We start from the raw sequence: 27079 nt of genomic DNA on the forward strand, positions 1-27079 counted from the left end.
GAGCCCCTAAAGGATGTACTTTTGAGTCTCAAATCTAACACCTAATTTATGGCAATTGTTTAACCTCCTAAGGCCTTGACTTTCTCATTTTTACAATGGGATGATAATAAAACCTGTTTATAAGGCTGCTCTGAGGACCAGAGGTGAAGAACTTAACCTAGTCCTTAGCAACTAGTGACCATTCAAATTTGTTACCCAGTATTAGTATTGCTGATGTTACTGTCATTATTATTAAACAACTTGTTCACATACATCCTGGCACTAGACTTGGCTCTGAATTCTTTCAGACTGTTCTGAAACATCAAATGGATCTTCAATGTGCAATTTTTAAAATCACTATTCCAGAGGTTTTGAAGAATAAGTTAACAAGATCTGAAGGCATTTCAAAACATAGGTTGATCAGAGAAAGCTTGAATGTTTTCAAGCCTCTGAAATGGCTATTTCCAAAGGAGATGATGCTGTGGAATGTGTTGTATGTGTTGTTGGATTCAGTTTACTCTGTAAACACATTTAGAAGTTTTTTCGTGATTTTTCTGGTTTCACTAGGCAAGTATGTGTTGAATATATATTATATGCAGACATGTGCTTGAGTCTCCATGAGATCACAAGTTATATAAATATTCAAAATGTTTTTAATAGGATGCATTCATGGTCAGATATATGGTAACATCTCATGAGCAGAAGTTTCTGAAGCAATCATTGCTGGTCTGAATTCAGGAAATAGGAATTCTTCAGAGTGAAGCTCTGCAGCCAGGACAGGTGGAAAGTTAACTCCTCCACTTGTTTTTGGGAAGTGGGTCCTGTGACTTCCGTGCCTGGAAGTGGAAAGATCTGGGTTAATGTGGAAAGTCTCAATGAGTATTTTCCAAAAGTTAGACTTTACAAATATCAAGCATACTCGGCCCCCTCAGTTTATGGTAATGAGGGCAAGGTAGCCAAAGTCTTGCCCAAAATGGGGTTTAAATTCTCTCGATGAACTTAATTCTCTTACTGATTGTGTTTGTGAAACCCCCAAAAAAGAAGGGTTTCTTCAGAAGCTCTTGGAGGAATCTGTCTTCAAGTGACATTGATGCTTCATGTAATGCTTGTGTTTGAAGATATCATCTATTTCACTGCAGACTAAAAACTACAGATTTGGTATATCTGTGTGGTCCGTCAGTATCTACACCTGGGATTTCACTGCGCATTTTCTCGGGAGCTCACTTTTAAAGGCCACAAATCCAACATTAATGCTGGCTTGAAAACTAACTAACAAAGCTCATTTTCAAACATAGCCTCCTTTAGTAGGGAGCTGATGAAATACAGGAGATCATATGTGAGTTTTATTTTTTAAATTTCATTTAAAACATCTGTGTCAAGGATTCTTCAGGACATTTAAAAGTACTCTTTAATATTTAAATTATTACAAATAATTCTGTGGTTTTCACATGGGAATATGTATTTGTAGAAAATAATAAAGTCTAGAAGGAACAGATAAGATTGTATTTATTAAAATAAAAGCAATGCTTATACAGGTGAATTCATCAGTAAGCATTCTGTGACTACTTAGTATTTGCAAAGTAGTGTATATATGTGTATAAGTGTGTGTGTGTGTGTGTGTGTGTGTGTTAATTACATAACTTAAAAAATAGTCATCTTATAGTAACATATAGAATTTAGTCTTTTTGTAAAAATCCCAGTTATTTTATATATTGCTCTTCTGGATGAAGGAATGGTATATAAAAATGGCATATAATGGAATAATCAGTGTACCGACCTGATAATGTTTTAAGAATAGAGAAATACCCTGGGTGAAGGAAACTCATTTCAATGTTGACTTGGATCTGATTAATAACGTTAAAAGGAATGATATTCTCTGGAGATCTTAATGATCTGTAGTCCTGGCTATAACCCAAAATCAGTGATTTAAAATGATTCTCTGGTTGGGTCAGTTTTGATACATAGCTGATGGGTTAGGTGAGACAGAAAGTTAAACTGATCGTTTCCCTGGGACCCATCAGTTGGTCTGGGATTTCACTTGAAACCATAAATCCCCAGCTTCAGAAACGGGCCATTTTCCCTGTGTCAGTGAAAGAGTTTTGGAAACATGATCAGTCTGAGCGTTAATAGGTGGGAGCTAGATAACAGATTTTTTTTAAATGTGAATTTAGAACTTTGGGAAGGATGCAGCTTGAATAGTGCTACAGAAGGAGGGACACACTTTGAGTTAAGAAGCTGAGAATGGTTATTTTGGAAGTGGCAGATTTGCCAGCCTGCTTTATTCAGATACCTTTGGAGACAAAGGGTCAACTCTACCTGGACCTGGGACCTTTGCTTAAAAAAACCCTGAAAAGGCCCTTGTTTCAGCAAGGACCAAAAGAAGTGAAAACAGTGTTCCTTAACCTTAATATGTAGAGTTAACTTCAATAGTCCAGAACTCTAATTAGCAGCCTTCAGATGGAGCCAGAGGGGAGCAGCTCAATGAAAGGTATTGACAGTACTCATATGCTTTGCTCTGGGATCCCCTAAATCATGGGGGTGGGGGGATAAGTGAGCATAGAAACATATCTGTCTTTGAGATTGCTCAAGATTCTTGATGGGGCACTCAAAAGAATGTTCTAACTGTTCATAGAAGTACAAGCTGAGTAAATGAACATGTTTTAAAAAGTAGCCAAGTCTTTAGAGCCAGGAAGAGAGAGATCAAGACAAGGGAGAATTCTGTATCTTTCTGTGAGACTAGCCTTTTCCCCATATTTATTTAGTTTCACTATGAAATTCTGCAGTTCATAGTAAAGTGTCTCCTTGTCTTGTACACAGCTGACTGGGCCTGCTGCTGCTTTTGATCACCTCCCAAACAAGGGAAATGATTTCAGATGCCTTCTGCTTTCCCCAATCCATCTCAAACCTTGAACGGTATCAGTACAAACAAGTAAAAAAGTTTTATTCACCCCTCCCCTCAGATGTCTGCTCACTGGCTGTACATGGATGGGAGTCTCTTACCCTGGGCATCACTGATGCCATCACTGATACTACATATACCATCACTGATGCCATTCATCATTTAAAAAAACAAACAAACAAACAAACAAACTGCCTACACATCAAAAACAAATAGCCAGTTCTTGGGTAGACTCTAACTAAATGTTACTGTAAGGAAAATTCTCAACCTCCACAATGAATATATTTAAGCCTGAATTTTTGTCAAACATCCTTTAAAGATAGACCTTAGGAATTAAGCTTGTGTACTTTTCAAAGGAGCAACGTGGTGCTTAAAAAGATGTAATGTTCCTAATGCCTCTCAGCTGAAAAGACAGGACTAGGATTAGGACCAAGTTACCTTATTTTCAGTCTTCAGTTTAATTTATTAATCTATTACTTGTTCATTGCCCACTTCAGAAAGGGATTATTCAGACCGAAAATCAAGTTCTTTTTGAAAATAGAGCTGACTTTTGCAGGGTAGACAGACCTGTAAAGGATAAAGGCAAGGTAAGGTGAAATATTTTTGTTGGCAGTGGAATGGAGTCTGGACTTGTTTGGGCATGGACTGGATTGGGACTCAGTTATTCTATTTGCACTACTTTAATTAATGCTTCAAATCTACAAATACATAGTGAATAAAAGAAATTGGGACTATTTGGATCAAAATGGTTACTGTGACCATTCACTCATTCATCCATTCATATATAAGACATTTACTGAGTTCCTACTAAGCTATTAAGTGTTTTAGTTGATACAGAATGTACTCCTATGCACAAAGCATTCATGATCTCTGCCATTCTAGGTCAGGGCAGAGGGAGATACAGACAAGTTAACACATGCATATATCACATACTCACAGATTATGGTAAGAACTGTGTTAATATGGCTGTCAATGCTTCTTTTTGTTTGGTTTCTTCTTGTTGTTTTATATCTAGAACTTATTTGAGGCCACCCGGTAGAGAAAATAATGTATTTCTCTTTCTGGATAAGTGGCTTTGGGATCACTTTTCTGAAGTGAAATCTTTTATTAAAACATGGATTTCCCATCTGCAATATTCTTCATAGCAAGCTTGCAGCATTGTTTCAGAACTGGTCTAATGATCTTGCTCACAAAGTAAATAAAACACAGTGGTGTCTCTATTTCTAGAATTTAAGTGTAGTAATGTATCTGTCTAGAAGCTGGTTAAAATGCATATTGTCCTGACATTTCAACTAGAAGTCTGCTGACTTCATTGTCTAGCACAAAAAATCATTATTATTATTTTATTTTTATTATTTGCAGATGGGTCAGGTTACCATCAAAACCTTATTATTATTATTATTGATAAAACACTAATGCAGTAGGTTGACATAGAGATTGACAAGTTGATTGTTACAGTATATTAATCTAACGTAATATTATACATTTTCCCTGACTCCGTGTAGCCTTTAAGATGTAGGAGAATTTGAGCAAATCTTGTCCCACTATTCTCAGAGATTAGATGTTATAGAAAAGACTAAAAGGATAAAATGATTTGATAACCATTTCAAAAGAAGGCTATAATAAATACCCTTAATGCAACATATGCCATAAACCAGAGAATTGTAAGTTTTTAGGCATGCATCTAGTTTATAATTCTAAAAGCCAAATTTATATACTTAAATATGTACAAGTAATGGTTCACTTGCATGCCTGAAAGCTACAAGAAATTTTTTTAAAATGTTAAAAACTTGGAAATTGTGAAGTTTCTTCAATTTTTTTTTTTGAAAATCAGATTAAAAAAAGACCCTTCTGCCTCTGATGTTTTAGAAATATTACTGCTTGAAAGCAAGAATCTGAAATAAAAGCAAATGACAATAGCTTTCTAGGCTCTAATCCTGTGTTCCCACTAAAAATATCTTTTGGGTGGGCATGACATTAACCATCCTATCTTATAAATACAGTAGAATATTTAATGATCTTCCATTGTATTCTGGAAAATAGACTTTGTGTTCTCTTTCTCTTTCTTTCTCTCAACCCTCCCCCTGTCCCCACACCCCCACCGGCTCTTTCTGGTACTTTGCCAGAGCTGTCTGCTTCTTTCTTGGAGTCCAGTAATTGAAGGTAATTTTTTTGGAGATGGTTTCAATTATCTAAAGCCAGTGGAATGTTTAACTGCCCCTTGCTATTGGTGAACTTGTTTACATTGGGATTTCAGATGAATTTAGATTACATGCAACCAGATGTTATCTGCTATGGTAGCTTAAAAAAAAATGTATGAGAGAGGGAACTTTACAACCATATTTAGGTCAATGACCCACCAGTTTTATAGAAGTATGCCCCTTTGGGTAAACTTTTGGGGTAAACTTTTAATCACAACCAGTGAATATTCAACTATGAGAGCATATGGCTTGTGTGCAATAAATAAGCTTTAATTTTCCATGTGTCCTTATAGTTTGTGATACTGATCAGAAAATCCTGTCTCACAAAAACATTTTGCCACCTATCTAGTTGGAGATAGTAAAATTATAAATTAAAATTAATTCATGTTCGCATTGTGCCTAACCTTCACAGATTTGCTGTCATGCTACCCAGATAATACAAAATAAATGTTGTGATATTTAACAAGAAAAAAAAATATGAAGCAATATAAGTCACCTGTAAAACAACAACTAAATGTTCTAGTCTGCAGACAATTGAAGACTTATTTCCTTAACTGACAGCTTAAATGAAGGCTTAGTAAGATATATTATTTGTATAGGTTGAACTTTAAAATCTAAGAAAAGCTGAATACACAAATTTTAACTTTGAAAACAGATAAATTAGGATGGAATTAATCTTTATGAAAGAATTATTTGCTTTATCAAGGGATCCAGAATTCACTTAAGAAGTTTTTTTTTTTTAAGTTGGCTTTCAACATGATTAAAATATGATTTAGCCTTCAAAGTTTAATTGCATATAAATTTTCAAAAAATAATACATCCTTGTTGAATCTTCAAGTAGGCATCAGGTATGATTATCTTCACTACTGATAGTGGGAAGCCATCCAAGAAATGTTTTAGGAATTAAATAGGGGAATATATATACTCATACACATATAAATGCATACACAAATACATATATGCACATGTATGTACACATGCATATACTATGTATATCGGCATATATGCATGTAATTTTTTTCTTAGGGTTTAGCATACTAACTAAACATAGTTGACACTCAATTGAATGAATAAAAAAACAAATTAAATGTTTTATGATCTTTGCAAGTAGAAGAAGGGTTACCAGACAGGAGTTTTCACCTTTGAGGGTTGTAACCATTGTCAAAATCATGCTCAGGGAAGAAAGAGTAGGTTAGGGGAGAAAAAAAAAAAAAAAAAAAAAATCAAAAAACGTTCTTCACCCCTCTTCCCACTACCTATTCTACTACCGTCTCTCATTGCATTTACCTAACTGGAAGCCAGATGGTAAGGGTGCCAGTTGAAACAGTAGATAGGGGTCAACTTCCTACTTCTTTCTAGTCAAAAAGCAGGGCAGAGAAGTATGGAAATGGATATGGAGGAGCAGAGAAGAAAAAGCCCATTGGTATCTCCCATGATCCTACCTAGGGTGGTTCTCATAATCTGAACTTGGTGGAAAAATGCCATTGACAATTATTTTACCACTGTAGAATTATAACCTTTCTGGGCAATGAGTCTAAATAGTAATCCAAACACTATTTCTTTTTGATTCAGACTTGTGTTTTTTTTTAAATGAGAATTCTGATTATGAACCAAATACTTAATAAATATTAAGACTTCATATCAATATTTATTTTCTTTTCAATGTATACTGTATATGGACCCTTAATTGTCAACTGTACACACAAAACACATTTGACAAATCAGTGTTAAGTTGTAGAATAATTTGAGAGATAAAATATGAAATACTAGCTATCATTTTTATTTGGATTTTACCCATCTTATAGATTCATGTTTACAAATAAAACTTAAGAGATTAATTATTTGCTAAGTTATAAGAGGTACTAAAGTATTTTAAAAGACAATTTAATGGAAAAGAAGTTAGACAAAAGATAGATTAATTGAAAAAAAGAGAGTGTCACGTCTAAAATAGTCATGTCAAGCTCATTAAATTTCAAAGGGTTAAATTCATATGGATGTAAGACTTTGAAAACTCATAGAGAGTATATTCTCTGGAATTAAGCTAAATATTAATAACAAAATGTGTTTAATTAAAAAATACCTAAATAGTTAGAAATTAAAAATGACCTAAATAATTATGGAATTAAAATATCATAACGGACATTAGAAAATATTTTGAAATGAATGACAATTAAAATGCTCATATCAAACCTTGTGAGATGCAGCTAACCAAGTGCTGAGGGGGAAATTTATACACCCTGAACGGCATGTGTGAGAAAGTAGGGAAAGCTGAAAGTCCTTGATCTAAGTATTTAGCTCAAGAAGCAAAAGTACAAGAAAGGTAATAAAGATAATAAAAGAAATTGATGCAATAAAAAACAAAGACATTATAGAGAGCTTTGAAACAAGGACTAGTTCTTTAAAAGATTAATAAGATTGCTAAACTCTAGTGTAATTGATGCAGAAAGTGAGTGAGCAAGAAAGCACACTCTACCAATATCAGCATTCATGACCAATCTTAGAAAAAATTTTTAACAAAAAAAAAGATATATGGATAACTTTATGCTAATATGTTTGAACATATTTTAACTTCACAAATTCCTTTGACTTAAAGTATATAAATACTCATAATTTTTAAAAGAAATTTAAACTATTATTTAAAGCCTTCCCACAAAGAAAACACGTAGGTATCTTTATTGTACTAGATATCTTTACTTATACACTGTGTGGGATGTAAATTAATATAGCCATCATAGAAACAGTATAGAATTCCTAAAAAAAACTAATGATAGTACTGATATATGATCCAGCAATTCAGCTTCTGAGTATATATCCAGAGGAAGTGAAATCAGTATTTCATAGAAATATTTGCACCCCCATGTTCATTGTAGCATTCTTACAATAGCCAAGATGTGGAGACAACCCAAGTTTCCATCAGTGGATGAATGGTAAAGAAATTGTACACCTCTATCTATCTATCTATCTATCTATCTATCTATAATGGAATCTTATTCAGCCGTAAAAAGTAGAAAATCTTGCCATTTGCGACAACATGGTTTAACCTGGAGAAAACTATATTAAATGAAATAAATCAGAGAGAAAGAAATACTGTTTGACCTCATATGTGAAATCTAAACAAGTCAAACTTATAGAAGCAGAAAGTAGAATAGTAGTTGCCAGGGAATGGGGTTGGAGAAATTGGGGAAATATTAGTGAAAGGGTCCAAACTTATAAGTTCTGGGGATATGATACAAGTGTAGTGATTATAGTTAACACTGCTATAATGGACACTTGAAGTTTGCTAAGAGTGAATTTTAAGTGCTCTCAGCACACACACAAATGGTAACTATGTGAGGTGATATATAATGTTAATTAATTTGATTGTGGTAATCATTTCACAGCATATAGGTATATAAAATAATCACATAGTACACCTTAAATACATATAGTTATCATTTGTCAAAGAATAAAATAAAACTAAAACACTAGCCCAAAAATCAGGCCAACAAAAAATATAAAGAAAAATCAACTTTTTAGGAATAGGTAGATTCCTAGGAATCCAACAAAATATATACAAGACCTCTACATAGAAATTTCAAAACATTTCTTAGAGAAATAAATTAAGTCATAAATCAATGGAGAGATGTGCCATGTTCATTGATTAAAAGACCAAAAATAAGACATTGATTCTATTATAGCTGATCTTTAGATTAAGTGTAATAAATAAAAATTTTCAGCAACTAACTTTGTGTATGTGTGTGTAATATAGCAGGTTGGTTTTAAGATCTATCTATAGCTATAGCTATCTATGTCTATAGCTATCTATATCTATATCATCTATATCTATATCTATATCTATATCTATATCTATATCATCTACCTATATATAATTAAATATAGGGGCCTAGAGTTGCAAAGACAGTCTTAAAAGGAACAAATTTGTTGGACTTATACTTCCAAATATTAAGATCTATTATAAATTATTGGGACTAGGTATAAAGCTTCTGGAATTTTGGTGATGCTTTATAATTTGTTCTAGGAGGGTGATACAGGATATTGTAGAAGTTCACTTAGTCACAAAACTTAAGATTTGTCTACTTTGTTGTATGTGTGTTATATTTCAATATTTCCAAAGCCAATATGGCAAACAAAGTATTAAAATTTAACATTGATTGAAAATATAGATTATTCTCTATGCTTTTCTACATGCTTATAATACTTTAATAATTTCAAAATAGATAATTCATAAAAATATTTTTGTTTTAGGCTGTATTTTGATTACAAATTTGTATATGGCAAAATGATCCCAAACTTTGTGTCCACTGTATGAAACCACAATATTCCCTTCATCAGACCCTAGCAAAAATTATTGCAGAATGAGAATATGTGAAAAGTCTGGTAAATGCTGTACATTACAAAATCCTCTACACCTATCATCTGGGGAATAATGGTGGGGTCGGGACAGACAGGATTAGATTGATAGCCAGGAAAAATCCACAACAACAATAGAAAATGGGTGTTTGGGAAAAAGAAGGACCCAGAACACTCTGAGTACTACAGCTGTCAGTGAGTAAATGTTCATTTGATAAACTACCAGATCACCTCTAAAAGTGCTTTTGACCAAGGGCAGTTCACTCAACACTCAATTACTCAGGGACTCTGTATCTGGGCCTTCAATTTTTCTCCATTTTAAGAGCCACTGTCTGAGGGATAAGAGAAGAAAGTAGCTCAATACTCTGCTCTTTCATATTTGTTGTCTTCTGTTGGCCTGAGAGGACTTTTATCCAGGTTTCCTCTGAAATGTTTAGGGACAAATGGTCAAATCTAGAGTTCAATGCAACATGTTTAATCATGTTTTAACATTTATTTAAATTTATTTTAATTTATTTCTCATTGGCTTGTAGTAAAATGCAACATGCTTTGCCTATTTTCAGTTTGACTAAATTAATTTGAAAAGAGAAGTTTAAAAATCTAAAATTTGGGTTTTCTAGTGGGACTTATTTTTTGAAGGTGATGATCATATCTAGGAAATGTTACCTTACAGGTTGTTTTTCATATTATTATGATCAATGATCATTATCAACCAATATTTACTCATTTTCTTGTGCATATACAGCCTAATAGACACAATATGGAGGAAAAAAAAAATATATATATATATGTCTAGGTTTAATGTGGTGCAAACTCCAATGCCTACAGGGACCAGTGACATAACCTAAAAGAGCAAAGTGGTAATGGTGTAAGAAAAACAAGAAAGGGTATGCCATTATAAATGGAGCCTGATCATTTGCCTTATTGCCCTGAAGACATTAGGGAGTGGTATTAAACTGGAATTTTTTGAACAGTACAGGCTCTACTCAGTTTCAGCTGATTGTAGCCCTGCAGGAATTTCGACATACTGCTGCTTTATTTTTCAAAAGAAACTTGAAATATCTCTCTCCTAAACAAAACAACAACAACAACAACAACAAACAAAAAACAAAAAAACAAAACACAACAAACCCATGAAATCTTCCAATTTAAAAAAAACAATCTAGTTATAAACTAACACACACTCTATTGCTATCACCATGGGGCAAATAAAAATGCTTTCTGAGGGCTATTTATGGTATGGACCTGTGAACCTCAGCCTTCCAACATACTCAGGGGAAATAGGACACACAATTTATATAAAAAGATATGGAATAATACTAAATACTACACGCATTTATTTATTTATTTATTTTTTCTCTCATACAATAGTATTTACTAAGAGCCTTCTAGGCCCAATGCCCTGTGTGAGTTACTAGGGTTACTAAGATGAACAAAAATGTTTTCTGTTGTAAAGCAGCCCCCGCTCTGGGAGAAGAAAACAAGTCATTAGTTATTAAGCAAATCTAATATAGTAGGAACAATTGGTACTGTAGAATTTCAGAGGATAGAGGCTTTGCGGACGTTTTTCTTGAAGACACAGGAAATAATTGGGAAGTAATGAGCCCCCCCCCAGCTTTTTTGTAATTTATAAATACTATGTCTCATCTATCTGGGATACACTTTAACCTAGTAACAAGAAGCAAAAACAAGTCATAAAACAACCTCACAGTCAACTTCTAAAGGAAGTACTGTCATGGAAGTGTGAGAATGACAAGGGATCTCTTATTAATTAACAGTTTCCACATCCTTTTTAAGCATATCTTTACTTACACTTAACTAAGCAGAGTTAGTTCTTCTACATGGGTTATGCTATCAGCTAGTTAGCTATCTTTTTTATCTACACACACACACACACACACACACACACACACACACATTTATCCACATAGTATTTTATTTCTTTTGCCACTGAAGACAATCTTACTTTAGCTTCAAATTAAGTAACAGCGACAGCCACTTGTTTTCCCCCTTGGAACTATGGTGCAGCCAGAGAGAAGGCACATAAGTGAATAAATTGTCATCAATTCTAGAGCCCTTTGGTTGTGATAAATGGAACCTGTTTTCTCTGGGAATTCTGAGTGGATTATTATTCAAACTACTTACTATTAAATGTGTTTTATTCACCAACAGAGGCAGTAAAGGTCCCAATACTCCTTTTTTCTGAATAACCTTATCAGCATTCACTCTGGTATATACAACTTTGTAGACTTGGGAGGAGTGCTTGATCCCTACATATCTTCAGAACTTCCCTTTAGGCGGTCTCCCCCAAAGTTATAATATTGTGAAGAGTATGGAGTTAAGGATCACTCTTTGAACATGGATGGATGGAAGAACAATGTATTCATTTGTGATAAAAATCTAGATATGAATGATGTAATGAAGTATCGGTTTAACTAATGAGATGGGAAGCTCCAAAGACCTCCTGGCTGTTTTGCTAAATAAAATAGCAACCTTCAAGCGTAAAAACAATTGTTGGAAAAGCGTCTGTCAAAAGCAAACCCTTCAGTATCTTATGGCAGATGTTTTACTGACAGAAAAGAAGAGACAGGAATTTCCTATAACCGTGGTTGGCTTTAAGGAATACAAAATTTAGCATGTCTTTCATCATTGTAATAATATGGTAATGATTAAATTCACCTGCAGAAGCCCAAGGCGTCTGTTTGTTTCCTGGGAACTTCCAAGTGTCTTGTGTACAGACTTGTTCAAGTGGGAGTTTGTGAGTGTAAGAACAGTAAACTCCACCTTATCTCACACGGCAAAGGAATGGTATGTTCTACTTAATTGAATATTCTTGTTGGAGCACTCTCACACATACCACACATTTTAATTTTCAAAGAGTAAACTTTAGTTAGCATTAAAGTGGCACTCACATGGCTTATAGCTTGCTTTGATGCAATAGTGGAACTTTGTCTCCTTTATCCCCTACCCTGTAGTTCCTCTATCTTTAGGTACTTTCCCAGCTTTGGCTAGAATTTACTCATAGACTTTTGTAGCTCTTGTATTATGGAACCATCCCAGCCCCCAGAGATGCCCAGAATTTGTGCTCTGCTTCAGTCAAGCCACACTATCAACCACACTTTCATTCCTTAAGGGCTGTTCTGGTAACTGGCTAATTCTTTATTGGACCAATTTGAGGTACAGTGTTTTGTTTGATAATTGTATAATATGTTGACCTTCCCTGAATAATATTTGATTTAAAGGGCTTCATTTTGCCTCTTGTGACTTGATTAGAATAATCAAATAACTTGGAATCATGCAATTACTACAACCTTTTATGATACAGAGAGCTTACATATCATCGCTAGCATAAATTCTTCACTTCCATAAACACAGAGGTTGTATTCATTCAGTGCCTATGGTTATTCTGGGCATAGTACTAGGTGCTTTATAAAAAAAATATTTTCATCTCTTTTTAAAGACACACAAATAAACAAAAACAAAACAAAACAGTGAGATTGGTTCGATGGAAGTTTTGGAAATTATCATCTCCTAACAGGAGAAATTATCATCTCCTGCCTTCTATTCTCTCTGTACAGTGTCTGTGTTATGATTGCAGCATGTTGCTCTTGGGCTGGCTGGCTACTCTTTAGAAAGGCTGAGTACTTTGCTTCTACCAACGACAATGTTCAATTATTAAGAGTCAGTTTTCCCTCAAACCTGTTTATGCCAATTGATGTAACATTATGTGGACAAGAAGACAGTTGTTTCTATGAAAAAATCTAAGATACTGCAAAATTTTGATAAAAGCCAGTTGCTTTAAAACATGTTGTCAAAATGGGGTGCCTGGGTGGCTCAGTTGGTTAAGTGTCCTAATCTTGATTTTGGCTCAGGTCTTGATCTTAAGGTTTGTGGGATGGAGCCCTGAGTCTGGTTCCATGCTATTGGGGTGGAGTCAGCTTGGGATTCTCTCTTTCCCTCTCTCTGCCCCTCCTCCACTCATTCCCTCTCTTTCTCTCTCTCTCTCTCTCTCTCTCTCTCTCTCTCTCTGTCTCTGTCAAGATAAATAAATAAACTGAAAAAAAGTGCTGCCAAAGTAGATGTGGGTAAGAAGTAAGACCCCTTTAGAGGATTAGGGGAAAATCATTAAAAAAACTAGGAAAATTTTCTGCTCTGATTGCCTTGTCATGAAATTCTACTCCATTCAACTTTAAAGAGGCTAGAAATAATAATAATGCATTATGAGGGAGGTTAGTACAAGAAATACAACTTGGAATTTCAGCTAGTGGACCCTACTGTATTGATCAGGTTTCAGTTGCAAACAAAACTAGAAACAGAAACTATCTGTCTGTCTGTCTGTCTGTCTATCTACCTACCTACCTACCTATCTAGATTTTTCTATCTTTTTTTTTAACAAGTATGCACACCTGCTCTCTGACATCTAGGGAAATGTTTGTATCTGACCGTTGAGTCACTCCTTAATTTATCCCTTGTCTTATTTGGGTAATTAGTGAGGAATATCAACCACTTAAATGAGGTCCTCTAAATGTTAAATATGGAACAGAAAACACCTTCCATATGAAGTTGCAAATAATCTATAATATGTGGGACTGTGAAGATGAATTAGGCAGCTGGGGAGCAGGAGCTGTTCAGGGGCTGAGGGGTTGAGATGCAGAACCTGAAGTGAGAGCCTAATCCTCTTGTAGGAGTGGAGTTCCAAGACGCAAAGTGCCAGACTGCCAGGTCCATCCCGCACATATGTGAGAATGTGAGGGAAAATGAGGAAATAGGATGATGAATAAAGAGAAGTATGACGTGGAAATATCAATGGATATGAATGAATGGTTGAAAAGGGTTCTAGTTTGAGGAAAATGAATGGATTCTTAAACTAATGAACAGAAGGAAATGAACAGATTGAATGTTTGCAATGAACAGAAGGAAAACAAAGCAGGACTGAAATATTTACTTTTGGTGCACTTGCATGGCTCATTAAAGTTAAGCACCTGGCTCTTGGTTTTGGCTCAGGTCATGATCTCAAGATTGGTCATGGGATCAAGTTTCATGCATGACAGCACAGAGCCTACTTGGGATTCTCTCCACCACCCCTCTTTTTGCCCCTCCCCTGCTCACATGCATGGGTTCTCTCTCTCTCTCTCTCTGAAAAGAAATAAACTGTATTTAAAAAAAAATAATAATGTTTATTTACTTTTGAGAGAGAGAGAGAGACAGAGAGAGAGAGAGAGAGAGAGAGAGAGAGCATGAGCTGGGGAGGGGTGGTGAGAGAGGGAGACACAGAATCTGAAGCAGGCTCCAGGCTCTGAACTGTGAGCATAGAGCCCAATGTGTGGCTCAAATTCACCAACTGCAAGGTCAGGACCTGAGCCAAAGTCCAACACTTAACCAACTGAGCCACCCAGGTGCTCCAGAAATAAACCGTTTTTAAAAATAGAAGTAGTTTGAAAAATATTCAGGAAAGTGTGCTGTAGAGACTGATTTAAGAGTAAATAAACTATGCAAAATTTGTTGAAATTTCATCATATCAAAAGGGGCTTGCTTATTTCAGATAGTGATATTTCAGGTATTTTAAGTAAGGAGGGTGAAAGATAGGCAATTAGGTGCTTATGATCTAGCAAAAAGGGGCAGGGAGATGAGGTTCTCCCCTGGGCCTCCCAGAATGAGTTCCAGAACAATGCATAGGAACTAGGCCACCAGAAGAGCTCACCTCCTTCACATGCTCGAGACAGTAGAGGATCAGGAGATTTCTACCACCACCATCACAACAACTGCCTATTAATGCTCCCAAGCAAAAAGCTATTCTCAGAATGATGTTTCAAGAAACCCAGATAACTCTGGGATGAGGCTTGCCTGTCAAAACCAAGAGCTCCCTTCCTCCTTCCCAGAGCATGTGCAGGCAAATCTAATTGGAGAAACCCAATTTGCATTCAGAATCCTCACTCCAAAGAAGTATAGAAACTGGTGGGTTTTGCTGTCTGTCCTCAGCAGTACAAGAAAGCTCACTAGAAGTGTAGGATTGATATGGGTGTCAACCTACCTACCTGTCAGATTTACCTGCAAGTGAACAGGCTTGGTCTCTGTGAAAAAATTGATACGTTAAGGTGCTATTATGCTGTTATGTATTCAGTTACAATAAAATGTTTGTTTTTTAACATATTTCACTGACCAATGGTAAGACTCCTTAGAGTTTTATAGAAATTCAAAATGATGTTACATTGTTGTTTTTAGAGTGTGTCTTAGAAACAATGAAACATAGCATGACTCACTTAGAAACAATGAAATATAGCATGACTCACTTTTCGATCTCCACTTGAACTTTGTCCTTCAATCAGCAAAATTCCTGTCGCAGTTTTGTAGAACAGGAGGAGTTTTAATGCTTTACTTCCTGCCCAGACCCTCTTTTTCAGATAAGTTAGAGATTGAAACTCAACAAGGCTGTGACTAATGCTTCATAGCTAATAAGTGAAAGAACCACAACTCTGTCTTAGCTAAAACCCACACTCGCTTAGCCACTGTGTTGTTCCTTTCACTTCCTTCTGACAGTGCCATTAACTGTTAGGTTTTTGTTGCCAGGTTTCTCTTAACTTGGCCAAGTTAGAAAAGCTGTGGTTTAAAACCAGTTACTTGATGCCCAGACCAGTGCATTTCCTTTAATCCAAAGAGGAAAGAACTGTGAGGATTTGAGTTATTATTTTTATTTTATTTTTTTAATGTTTATTTTTGAGAGACAGAGACAGAGCATGAGCAGGGGAGGGGCAGAGAGAGAGAGGGAGACACAGAATCTGCAGCAGGCTCCAGGCTCTAAGCTGTCAGCACAGAGCCTGATGCAGGGCTCGAACTCTTGAGCCGTGAGATCATGACCTGAGCTGAAGACTGGTGCTCAACCGACTGAGCCACCCGGGCTCCCTGTTTTGAGTTATGATAAAGGGGAATGTGTGTAATTATTGCAGGGTAACAACCAGCTCACCCCTCCCTGGAGAACAGAGTTTCTCTACCTTGCTTCCCTCTCTACCTAAAGTGGATCCTATCACGGTGCCCCACATAGATATCAGTTTAGTCAGCCCACACAACAAGCATTTATGGAACTGTCATGTGCCAGACCCTGTGACAGGCACTTGGAATCCAACAGTGAGCAAAAGAGAAAAATAAATCTCCCTGTCCCCATAGGGCTTATGGTCTAGTGGGGTAGAGAAAAAATAAGGAAATGTCATGTTGGTGATAAATAGCATGAACACATTTTAAAGCCAGGATAAGGACAACAGTTGCCACTACATTGTTTGCACAGGATCAGTGTTGGGGGCTGAAGACTTTCCTGCAGCTAAATTGAACAGATCTGATGGAAATAAAATCTACTGGGTAAGTGTGGGGAGGAGCAGAGAATCCAGTGAAGTATTTTGTTACTGTAAGTGGCTATTAAATTATAGTTTTTACTTCTTATGAAGGGAGAACATCTCAGGAGTGTGTATCCATTTCCTAGGGCCGTCGTAACAAAGTTACACAAACATCACAGCTTATAACAACAACTGAATTTTGTCTCATAGTCCTGGAGGCCAAACATCCAAAATCCAGATGTCTGTAGTGCCATGTTCCTTATGGAACTTGTATGGAAATCCTCCCTTGCCTCTTCCTAGTTTCTGGTTGTTTGTTGCCATTCTTGCGTGTTACTTGGCTTGTAGATCCCTCACTCCAGTACCCCATCCCCACATGACATTCTCTCTAGGTATGTGTCTGTGTCTATGTCCACATTTGTCATTTTTTTATAAGGACACCAATCATAGTGGACTAGGACGAATCCTAATGACTTCATTTTTACTACATCTGTAAGCCTCTGTCTCCAACTAAGGTCACATTCTGAGGTATTAGGGGTTAGGACTTTGAAACACATAGTGTTTTAAACTTGGCATTTCTCTAGCGGGAAAGACAGATGTACATGCAGATAATTCTATTATTAGGTAGAAATAAGTAAGTGCTAATGGTTTTTTGATGTTTAAAAAGGAAGACCACTTCTCTCTTTATATAATAGTGAAAGTCCACATAAACCACAGGGATTCCAGCTTCGTTAAATGTACTTCAGTGGGTGGATAGCATTTATTTATTTAGCACTTTTTTTATTTAATAAATTGTGCTCATTTCCACCTTATTAAGATATCTGTATTTATATTTATATATATATTTTAAAAGTGTTTATAGATTTTATATCATAGCTGGATGGATTTTTTCCCCTTCCTTTTCCCTATTGTGTTTTGTGGAGGTGTTGGAAAGCTTGGAAGTCTGACTGCCAGAAAATGTAGTCATGGTGTGTAATTGGCTGTCTCCACTCAGGCAGACGGGAGAACCTCTAGGGTTGATCAGACTAGCCTGTGATGAAACCATGATTGTATATGAGGCAGCTGGTCCCTTGCTGCAAATGCTGGTTGCATAGCATTTTGCACTTTGTCTCAGGAAAAGTCCAGCAATTGTACTGCGCTTTCCTGTATCCTGGTCCATTCATTATGGGTGTTGACCTGGGCCACTGGGGACGACATAGGTCAGGCTGATCCTGGGTCTCCAGACACTCCACCAAGACAGCAAGTTTAAAAATATGCCCCTTAATTTGATCCTTCCCCAAAGAAGCCCAAAACGTATAGGATTCTTGGCAAAATCTGTCATCATCACATTACAGAAGATTTATAAAACCTTCCTAAAGATTGCTATGGGATTCTAGAAGTTCCTCCAGTGCCTTCTGGCCCCTCTGATCACCTTATCACGCTAATGAGGGGAGGGGAGAAGAAAAACCGTCATCACCCCAGGTGTGCGTCTTCTCACACTTGCCATTCTGGACTCAGATGAGAGAGGTCTGATTACAGGAATTATTAATTATGACCCCAAATTTCTATAGAGAACATTTTTTGTCCTTCCTTGAACAAGTATAGCATGACACTATATATCCCTCTTGGGTTTTTATTATAATCATGCCACACTTGTTTACTGATTTTAAGAAACTGAAAGCTCTTAAGACAGAAGATAAACTAAACTCCCTCCCACCATGTTTTGAAATAATTTTTCCACCATTTGAGCCACAGATATCTCTTCCTGCTCCCCCTATTTTTCTTACACTGAATAAATTGTTTCAGCTTAGCTATAGGTTGTTTCCTGAAAATTTATCTTCTGACTTCCAACAGAATTTCGATTTAGAAGCAAGTACTTTTATTCTCTCCCCCCCCCCCCAATATATAAAGTGTGTAGTTCCAGTTTTATTGGCAAGATTATGTTTCCTTTGTTTGTTTGTTTGTTTTTTTAACATCAGCTTTATAAAACTGGCTCACATGCTGATTTTATTCCAGAATTGGAGAGTTCAAACATTTGTAAATCCAAAAACATGTTCCTAAACAGAAATTCACCACACTGTTGAGGAGCATGTCAACAATGATAGCCAGAATTGGCAAAGGCAAAAGGAAAAAGAATAAAAAAAAATGTTTTTGACATGTGAGCTTTGTAAGACTTGTAGGACTAAATAATTAGCATTACCCATCTTCCTTACTTTAAGTAGAAACTTTTAGAAAATCAGCACCAGTCAAAAATTTTAGGGGCACCATGCGACCATTTAGATAGTTATTCTAAGACCTTCCTTAAAATCTCTGCTGAACCACCTTCATCTCTTCCTCTGTAGCAGAAACACACAGCAGGAGAAAGCGCCTAAATAATTTCACATTATCCTTTACTTGAAAAATGAACTATGGGCCCAAGTTATTAGAGCCCTAATAGACGCTCTTAAAACAAATGTACAGGGCAGGTCAATTAATTTTAAGGTTACGGGTAAATGCATCCAGATGACAACAAATAACTTAAATAATGATTAGCATAATGCTACTCACATATACATAAGATCTGGGGACAGAACATTCCTTCTATTTATGCTTTGTTTGGGTATTTCTTAAAACCATATCTGTTCCTATTAGTCCTTGAAATATCCATTAATTTACTTATCTGTATTTCCATTGCTTTGTTTTTAAATATTTTCAGCTTAATAACACAAGGAAAGCATAAATAGAAATAATAATAGTAATAATAATAAATAAAAAAAACTAGGAAGCAAATTAGCCTACGGTGTTGTTGTTGTTATTTTTTTAATAGGCATCAGTGACTCCGCTGCTGTGTCTGAAAATGTCTTGCTGATCTCAGGAGCTCCTGGAAAAGTTCACACCTAATTGTACAATGAGTTTAAATACCTATTTTTAGGTTTGTTTCTCTTATGGGTTTCCTCCCAAGTCATCAAGTAAACCTGGCTTCAATTTACTTATTTTGGAGCAACGTCCTCAACCTGTGCTGTGGTCTACTGCTACCACACATAAAGATAGAAAGAAGCAATGCTGCCTGATGCTAGTGACAACTAGCTCCTTGTATGGCAGACAGATCCAAAATGGATTAATGTTCAGGCCAGGCCCTTTCACCTGTATTCTCTTATGAGGATTGACAGAGCAGTGAGTGTGGCTTGTCCACAGACCTTCTGATTCCTCTGCCACCTTTGAGTTGACACCACTTTCTGATCTGAGACAGTGTGTCATTTGGGGTTAGTAGTTTTTGGCGTTTGTGAAGTCTTGCAATGGATTTCCAATGTGATGGGAGGAAGAAAGGTAGAAGGAGGGAGGGAGGGAGGGAGTGACAGGAGGGAAGGAGGGAGAGGGAGGGAGGGAGAGACAGAGACAGAAAATCTCCTTTACTAAATGTCAATTGTGCCTTTTTAATTAGTAGTTTTAGAGCCATAATAACTTTCCCATATCAACAGGTAAACCTTTCTTCAATTATCTAATCAATGTGTATAGTATGCTCACACTTGTAAGGCTCAACAATGGGCAATGAACACAGGGCTCTTTGTTTCCCCAAGTTCTTCTTCCTATTTTTACTGCCCATGGTCTCATCAAAGCAGTTGGGAAAGGTGTGGCTGTAAACTTCAAGGAGGGCGCAGACACTGTTATTTACTGAATTATGTACTTGAGCCATCAACTCTCTTATGACTTAGTCCTTCATAGAAGAAGCTTTCTTTGTGGTAACATCTCTTGGAATTTGCTTGGGAAATCCACCTCTGTCCATGTCAGCCATGTGGTCTGTGTTGAATTGACCATCTTCAGCTTCAAGGGAAGGCCTTAATGTGTTTAAGCATATTATTATTTCCTATTGCCTTGGATGTAGTGTTTTGCTTAGCATTGGTCATGTGTTTTTAACAAGTGAACTTCAGAGACGCTGCCAGACTCTGGGCTCTATCTCTGGTTATGAATGAAGAAACATAGAGCCCTTTAGGCTGTTGGCAGGCATATTATGACCCCAAAGAGACCAATAATAGCATGAAATATAAAGTATAAGGCAGGGAGAAAAGATGGAAAGAAGTAGTCTTTTGGTCAGTATCATCAGCCCATCCCACCTTTGTATATTTCAGTTATGTGAGTAGTAAACTCCTTTTATTATTAGAGCCATTTTGAGTTGGAGTTTTTCTTACTTACTACCCACATGAACCCACAGACCCACATGACTTGATTGAATTTCAAAATACGTTGTCATTAATTTTTAATTGGGAGATGGGAACTAAATAAGGGCAATGTCAACTATGGCAGACCATCAAGAACAGTGAAAGTTTGACAACAACAGAAACAACAACAAAAATAATAATAAAAAGGTAAGACCACTGAAGTCCTGTGTAGAAATCATTCAGACTTCTCCCTTTCTCCAAACTGAAGAACAATGGTTTAAACTCATGGCTGTTTGTTTTAATTTAAAGAGTGTAAGTAAATGAACATCCAGACCCCAACCTACAGTAAACAGCTCATTCAAGTAAATTACCTAGGACAAAGAAAACACCTCTGACATAATTTGGGTGGGGGGCAAGCATGAAAATAATAGGGTGCTTGGGAAGCCATAGAGTCCCTGTAAACAACCCAGTAGTTCTAATAGCATTTGGAGTTGGTAGGAAGGAGCAAACCTTTTTAATTTCATACAGCTGGTGCTGCAGTCTCTTTACCCCGTTGAGTTTTCTTCTCCCTTCTGAATAGGAAAACAGAGCTAGCTCTGTCATATTGAGCCAGTCAGTAATGGGCCCTGCCAGGCGTGGAAAAGATAAAAGCCACCACCTGCCTTGTTTCTTCCCCCCCTCCACCCCACTCCCGGTCTCCAGTTGTCTGCACAGCTGCTGCAGCCAGCCATTGTTCTACCCCAGAGTTGCCTTGGGAGCTCAGCGGTCCTAGCCTCAACAGCAGCACAATTGCAGTTTGAATGAAGAGCTCCTGGATGGGTTTGCTTTGCACCTTGGCCATGACCTCTTGCAAGGCCGTTGCCTGCAAGCCCCAGTGGACATGGCTTCTGTGCCTGCCATGTACTTGAAACTAGAAGGAGCACACACAGCACTCCAGGGTTAAAGAAGGGTTTGTTCAAAGACAAAAGAGGAGAAAGGTATTTATAGTGATATTAGGTGGGCATGAATTCCTTTTTTGGCTTTCCAGTGTCCCTTCACCTCACTCTCAGAGAAAAGCCCCCTTTCCTACTGAGAATGTATCACCAGGCCTGACCAGTGAAAGAACTGTGTTCCCTCCTTATAACTGTGACCGGGTCAGAAATAGGTACATGACTGAAATTAGGTCAGCAATATCCCCTGAGATTCATTCTGTAGACCTGTTTTTTAAAGTTAATTTATTTATTTTGAGAGGGGAGAGGGTCAGTGGGAGAGGAAGAGAGAGAGAATCCTAAATAGGCTCTGAGCTGACAGCGGGGCTCGATCCCACAAACTGTGAGATCATGACCTGAACCAAAATCAAGAGTCAGATGCTTAACCAACTGTGCCACCCAGGTGCCCCTCCAGACCTAATTTTGAGAAGTAGGGGAGTTAGTCCTCTCTTCATTGCTAGATTCCAAACCTAGAGTACACGGAGGCTTAGAGTTGCTGGCATCTTTGTCAGTGTATCATGGGTGCCATAATACTGCATCAAAATAAATTGTCCCCAAACTCAATGGATTGAAAAAACAGGCATTTATTTCTCAATCATGGGCAACAGGTTGGCTGTGACTTGCTTGGGCTAGGTTGGATTGGACTCTGGACTCCAGGTTAGGTTCACATCTGCTTGTCATGTGTCTCACCTTCCTTGGATGAGCAGCTACTGACTGATAGGCTGGTGAATGACAGATGCTCATGAGGCAAGACCAGCCATTTTGGCACTAGCCTCTGCTGCCATTAAGTCCAGTAGCATTCATTAGCCAGAGCAAGTCACAGTGCTAAGCCCAAAGTCAAGAGAGCAGAAAGTACACTTCAAATACCACAAAACCATTGCAAGGGCATAGCTATATTATTTTATTGGAAACAGGAGTGGAAGAAATTGAGACTAGTGATCCAGTCTACCATAACATCTTACTAGCACACGGAATATGACAAAAGTCAACATACACAATGTGGGGCGAGACAGAAATGGAAGCCTATGATCTGAACTCTGAATCCAGCTATATATGAGTAGAATTTATTCGTGGACCCTTTATCATGTGATTCCTTTTAGTTTAAGCCTTTTCTGATTGGTTTTCTGTCACTTTCAAGCAACAGAGACCTAACTTTTACAAACTTTATAGATATTATCTTAATATTCTAATAATCCAGCAGTGTCAGTATTGCTATTCATATTTCATAGATTAGGAACCCGAGCTAAACAGGGATCAGCTGAATTGATCTGACCTACCAGTCAGAAAGAGAGCAGGAATTTGATCCCAGGTTAGTCTAGCTGTAAAGTTGGTCTTCTGTCTACATTGTCCACTGGCTCCATTTATGCAGGTGTGTTAGGGGAGAGTTGGCACAACAGGCTCTCTGTTGTGAGAGGAGAATCCATAGAGGGGAATAATTAGATATAAGACTAAAAGAGCAGTTTGGGATGGGCAGAAGATATGAACAGACATTTTTCCTAAGAAGACATACAGATGGCCAACAGACACATGAAAGGATGCTCAACATCATTCATCAACAGGGAAATGTAAATAAAAACCACAATGAGATATCACCTCACACCTGTCAGAATGGCTAAAATCAGAAACACAAGAAACAACAAGTATTGGTGAGGATGTGGAGAAAAAGGAACTCTTGTGCACTGTTAGTGGGAATGCAAACTGGGGCAGCCACTGTGGAAAACAGTATAGAGGCTCCTTAAAAAATTAAAAATAGAATTACTATATGATGCCGTAATTACACTACTGGATATTTGCCCAAAGAATATGAAAATTCTAATTCAAAAGAATATCTGCATCTCTATATTTACTGCAGCATTATATACAATAGCCAAATTATGGGAGCAGCTCAAGTGTCCATTGATAGATGAATGGATAAAGAAGATGTGGTATATATAAACATTGGGATATTTTTCAGCCTTAAAAAAAAGAAAGAAATCTTGCCATTTTCAACAACATGCATAGAGCTAGAGAGTATAATGCTAAGTGAAATATGACAGTCAGAGAAAGACAAATGCCATATGATTTCACTCATATGTGGAATTTTAGAAACAAAAGGAAATGAGCAAATTGAGAGAGAGAGAGAGAGAAACCAAGAAACAGACTCTTAACTATAGAAAACAGATGGTTACTAGAGGGGAAGTGGGTGGAGGTAGGGGTGAGATAGGTGAAGAGGGTAACAGTACACTTATCATGATGTGCACTGAGTAATGTATAGAATTGTTGAATCACTATATCATAGACCCAAAACTAACATAACACTGTATGTTAACTATACTGGAATTAAAATTTTGAAAAAAGAAAAGAAAAACAAACTAATTAAAAAATAATAATAATAAATAAAAGAACAGTTTGAGGTCACTCTAACCCTGTGCATTAGGTGAGGTGGATTCTGTGATGAGCAACGCAGAGCCCCCTTTAGGAAAAAGGACTCACTCGCCCTGCTGCTGGGAGTGAGGCTGGGAGACAGTCTGTAGGTGTTAACCCATTTCTGGAAGTGCCTCAGCCAACGAGAACATCTTGCCCAAAGTCATGCCATCTTCCCAGGGTGGCTCACATCTAATTGCTCATTGATGTAGGGGTATAAAGACCTAACCCTCTTACCTCAATTCAGGACAGCTCTGACAGATCATCCCATTTCCAGAACTCCCAAGACTTCTCTTGGGCTGCATTGCAGCTCTCTCTGCCAGATCCAGCTTCAGCCCCTTCCTGTCTGCAGATTTGGATCCCACGAGTCCTTTCTAATAAAGCCCCTATATGCTAGTCTGCTTTCAAGGTAGTTCAACTTACAACACCAAGCCAAATAGTTTGTGTTTTTTCCTAGTGGTAAAACTGAGTGACTGAAGTGAAGTGATCACTCTGGGCAGAGGGATGGTAATAATCTGCAACATGACTTAAAGAGGTGGTGCAAATCATGCAACCCTCTTGAGTGCAGCTCGGAATCCAAGTAAAACTCAAACCTTGGCCATGCCCCTCTCCTTTGAGGCCACTCAGGCTTTAGTGTGCAGTGTGACCATTCAACAAATGGCCCAGTTGTTTTAATGTTATTCAGGCACAACATAATGTCATAGTTTTCTTGTGAATTTCAAATACTTTTTAATGATGCTTGACAATAAAACTGTCATCTAGTTCCCACCCATCCCCCCCATTGTCTGATGGAAGGCATATCCTGAAGACAGTTTATGGTAGTTACCTTTATAGCAGCATAACTCTTACCAAGTTTAAAATTAAAATGTCATCACAAGTGGCATTTCCCATCCCATTTCAAAAGTAGAGCACTGCAAGAATTCTCAGGAAATTAAAATATTGCCTTTAAAGGTCTGCTTTTATAAGAATGAGAAGGAAATTGCAGCACAATAGCATTTATCCAACTATCAGGATTTTTTATGGTCTATAAAATATTTGCCAACGTATTCCCCACGTGAAATCTATTATACACAGCGATTAAAAACAAACATCATGTGCACTACATGTTGGAGATGCTTTTAATAACTTGAAGCCAGAGCAAATGATCACCAGGGCTCAAAGTTAATAACAGATTGAAAGGATGCCCTTAAAATTGTGGCGGTGGCCTTGTATTAAATCTGTTGTTTGCATTCTTCTTTCTTACTGCTTCACTAAAATAATAATTAAACTCTAAACAGGCAAGCCTGCAATTAAACAATTGTGTGTGAGCATTAAGTATGTGTGCAACAATTATGCATACATTCCATATTGCTCCTGAAGGATCATTTTATGTAAATGATTACAATAAACCAAAATCTAAGCTATCTTGGTACCTGGTATGTATATAATTTGTTATAAATCTACCAACCCTAAAGCTTAATTCTATTAGAAAACATAATTTCATATATTCAACAGAATACATGAAGTTTATATAGTCCATAAATTTCTTTGAGGACATTTAGCTTTACACAAATCCGATGTTCATTGTGCTTTATTGTATTAATTGTATGTAATTTTTTGTCACTTCAAGAAAAACAACAACTCCTATTTTTAAGTCCCATTATATAGTACCATGCGGCATGTTGAGGTGCTCCTTGAATATTTTTGGAATGAATAAGAATGTCCCAAGAATCTTTGTGCAGTTTTAAGCAGTAATAATTTCAGAAATATAAGTGCCACAAACTTATAAACATAGGAATGTTTAATTATGCAAACTTCTTTCATATTAGTTTTTGGATTTTTAGTAACAATTTTTTCATCTTAATTTTTTTGGTTTCACTCAACAGTTGGCTGCTTCAGAGGAACTGAAACCAAAAATTTAAATTATGAATTCATTATTCAGCAGTCACAAAACTATATAAATGTTAAAGAAATTTATCTAATTGAAATTTCAAATTATATTTTTATGTTTGTACATTATACTTTTTTTAAAATCATTTAGATTTTATTTTTAAAATGTATATCCCAATTAGTTAGCATATAGTGCAACAATGATTTCAGGAGAAGATACCTTAATGTCCCTTCCCCATTGAGTCCATCCCCCCTCCCACAAGCCCTCCAGTAACCCTCTGTTTGTTCTCTATATTTAAGAGTCTCTTATGTTTGTCCCACTCCCTGTTTTTTTTTTTTTATTTTTATTTTTGCTTCCATTCCCTTATGTTCATCTGTTCTGTGTCTTAAAGTCCTCATGTGAGTGAAGTCATCTGATATTTGTCTGTCTCTGACTTTTCCCTGACTAATTTCGCTTAGCATAATACCCTCTAGTTCCATCCAAATAGTTGCAAATGGCAAGATTTCATTCTTTTTGATTGCCTAGTAATACTCCCTTGTATATATACCACAACTTCTTTATCCATTCATCCAACTATGGACATTTGGGCTCTTTCCATACTTCAGCTATTGTTAATAGTGCTGCTATTAACATTGGGGTGCATGTGTCCCTTTGTAACATCATACCTGTATCCCTTGGATAAATACCTAGTAGTATAATTGCTGGGTCATAGGGTAGTTCTGTTTTTAATTATTTGAGGAGCCTCCATACTGTGTTCCAGAGTGGCTGCACCAGCTTGCATTCCCACCAGCAATGCAAAAGATATCCTCTTTCTCTGCATCCTTGCCACCATCTGTTGTTGCCTGAGTTGTTAATGTTAGCGATTCTGACAGGTTTAAGGTACCATCTCATTGTGGTTTTGATTTGTATTTCCCTGATGATGAGTGATGTTGAGCATTTTTTCATGTGTCAGTTGGCCATCTGGATGTTTGG

General features: G+C 36.9%; 1 protein-coding gene and 1 long non-coding RNA gene across 2 annotated transcripts in view; one reads left to right on the plus strand and one right to left on the minus strand.

The window, feature by feature from the left end:
* The window catches only part of MACROD2 (mono-ADP ribosylhydrolase 2), a 2018887-nt gene that overhangs the window by 1015613 nt on the left and 976195 nt on the right, over positions 1-27079 (plus strand). The gene's annotated exons all lie outside the window — the stretch shown is intronic.
* LOC122237262 lies at positions 646-11468 on the minus strand. Its single transcript, XR_006215599.1, has 3 exons — positions 11396-11468; positions 3317-3445; positions 646-815 (listed from the first exon to the last, which is right to left on the minus strand). It is a non-coding gene; the product is annotated as an uncharacterized LOC122237262 (long non-coding RNA).

The sequence above is a fragment of the Panthera tigris genome, chromosome A3 (assembly GCF_018350195.1).
Source record: "Panthera tigris isolate Pti1 chromosome A3, P.tigris_Pti1_mat1.1, whole genome shotgun sequence".
Taxonomy (NCBI): domain Eukaryota; kingdom Metazoa; phylum Chordata; class Mammalia; order Carnivora; family Felidae; genus Panthera; species Panthera tigris.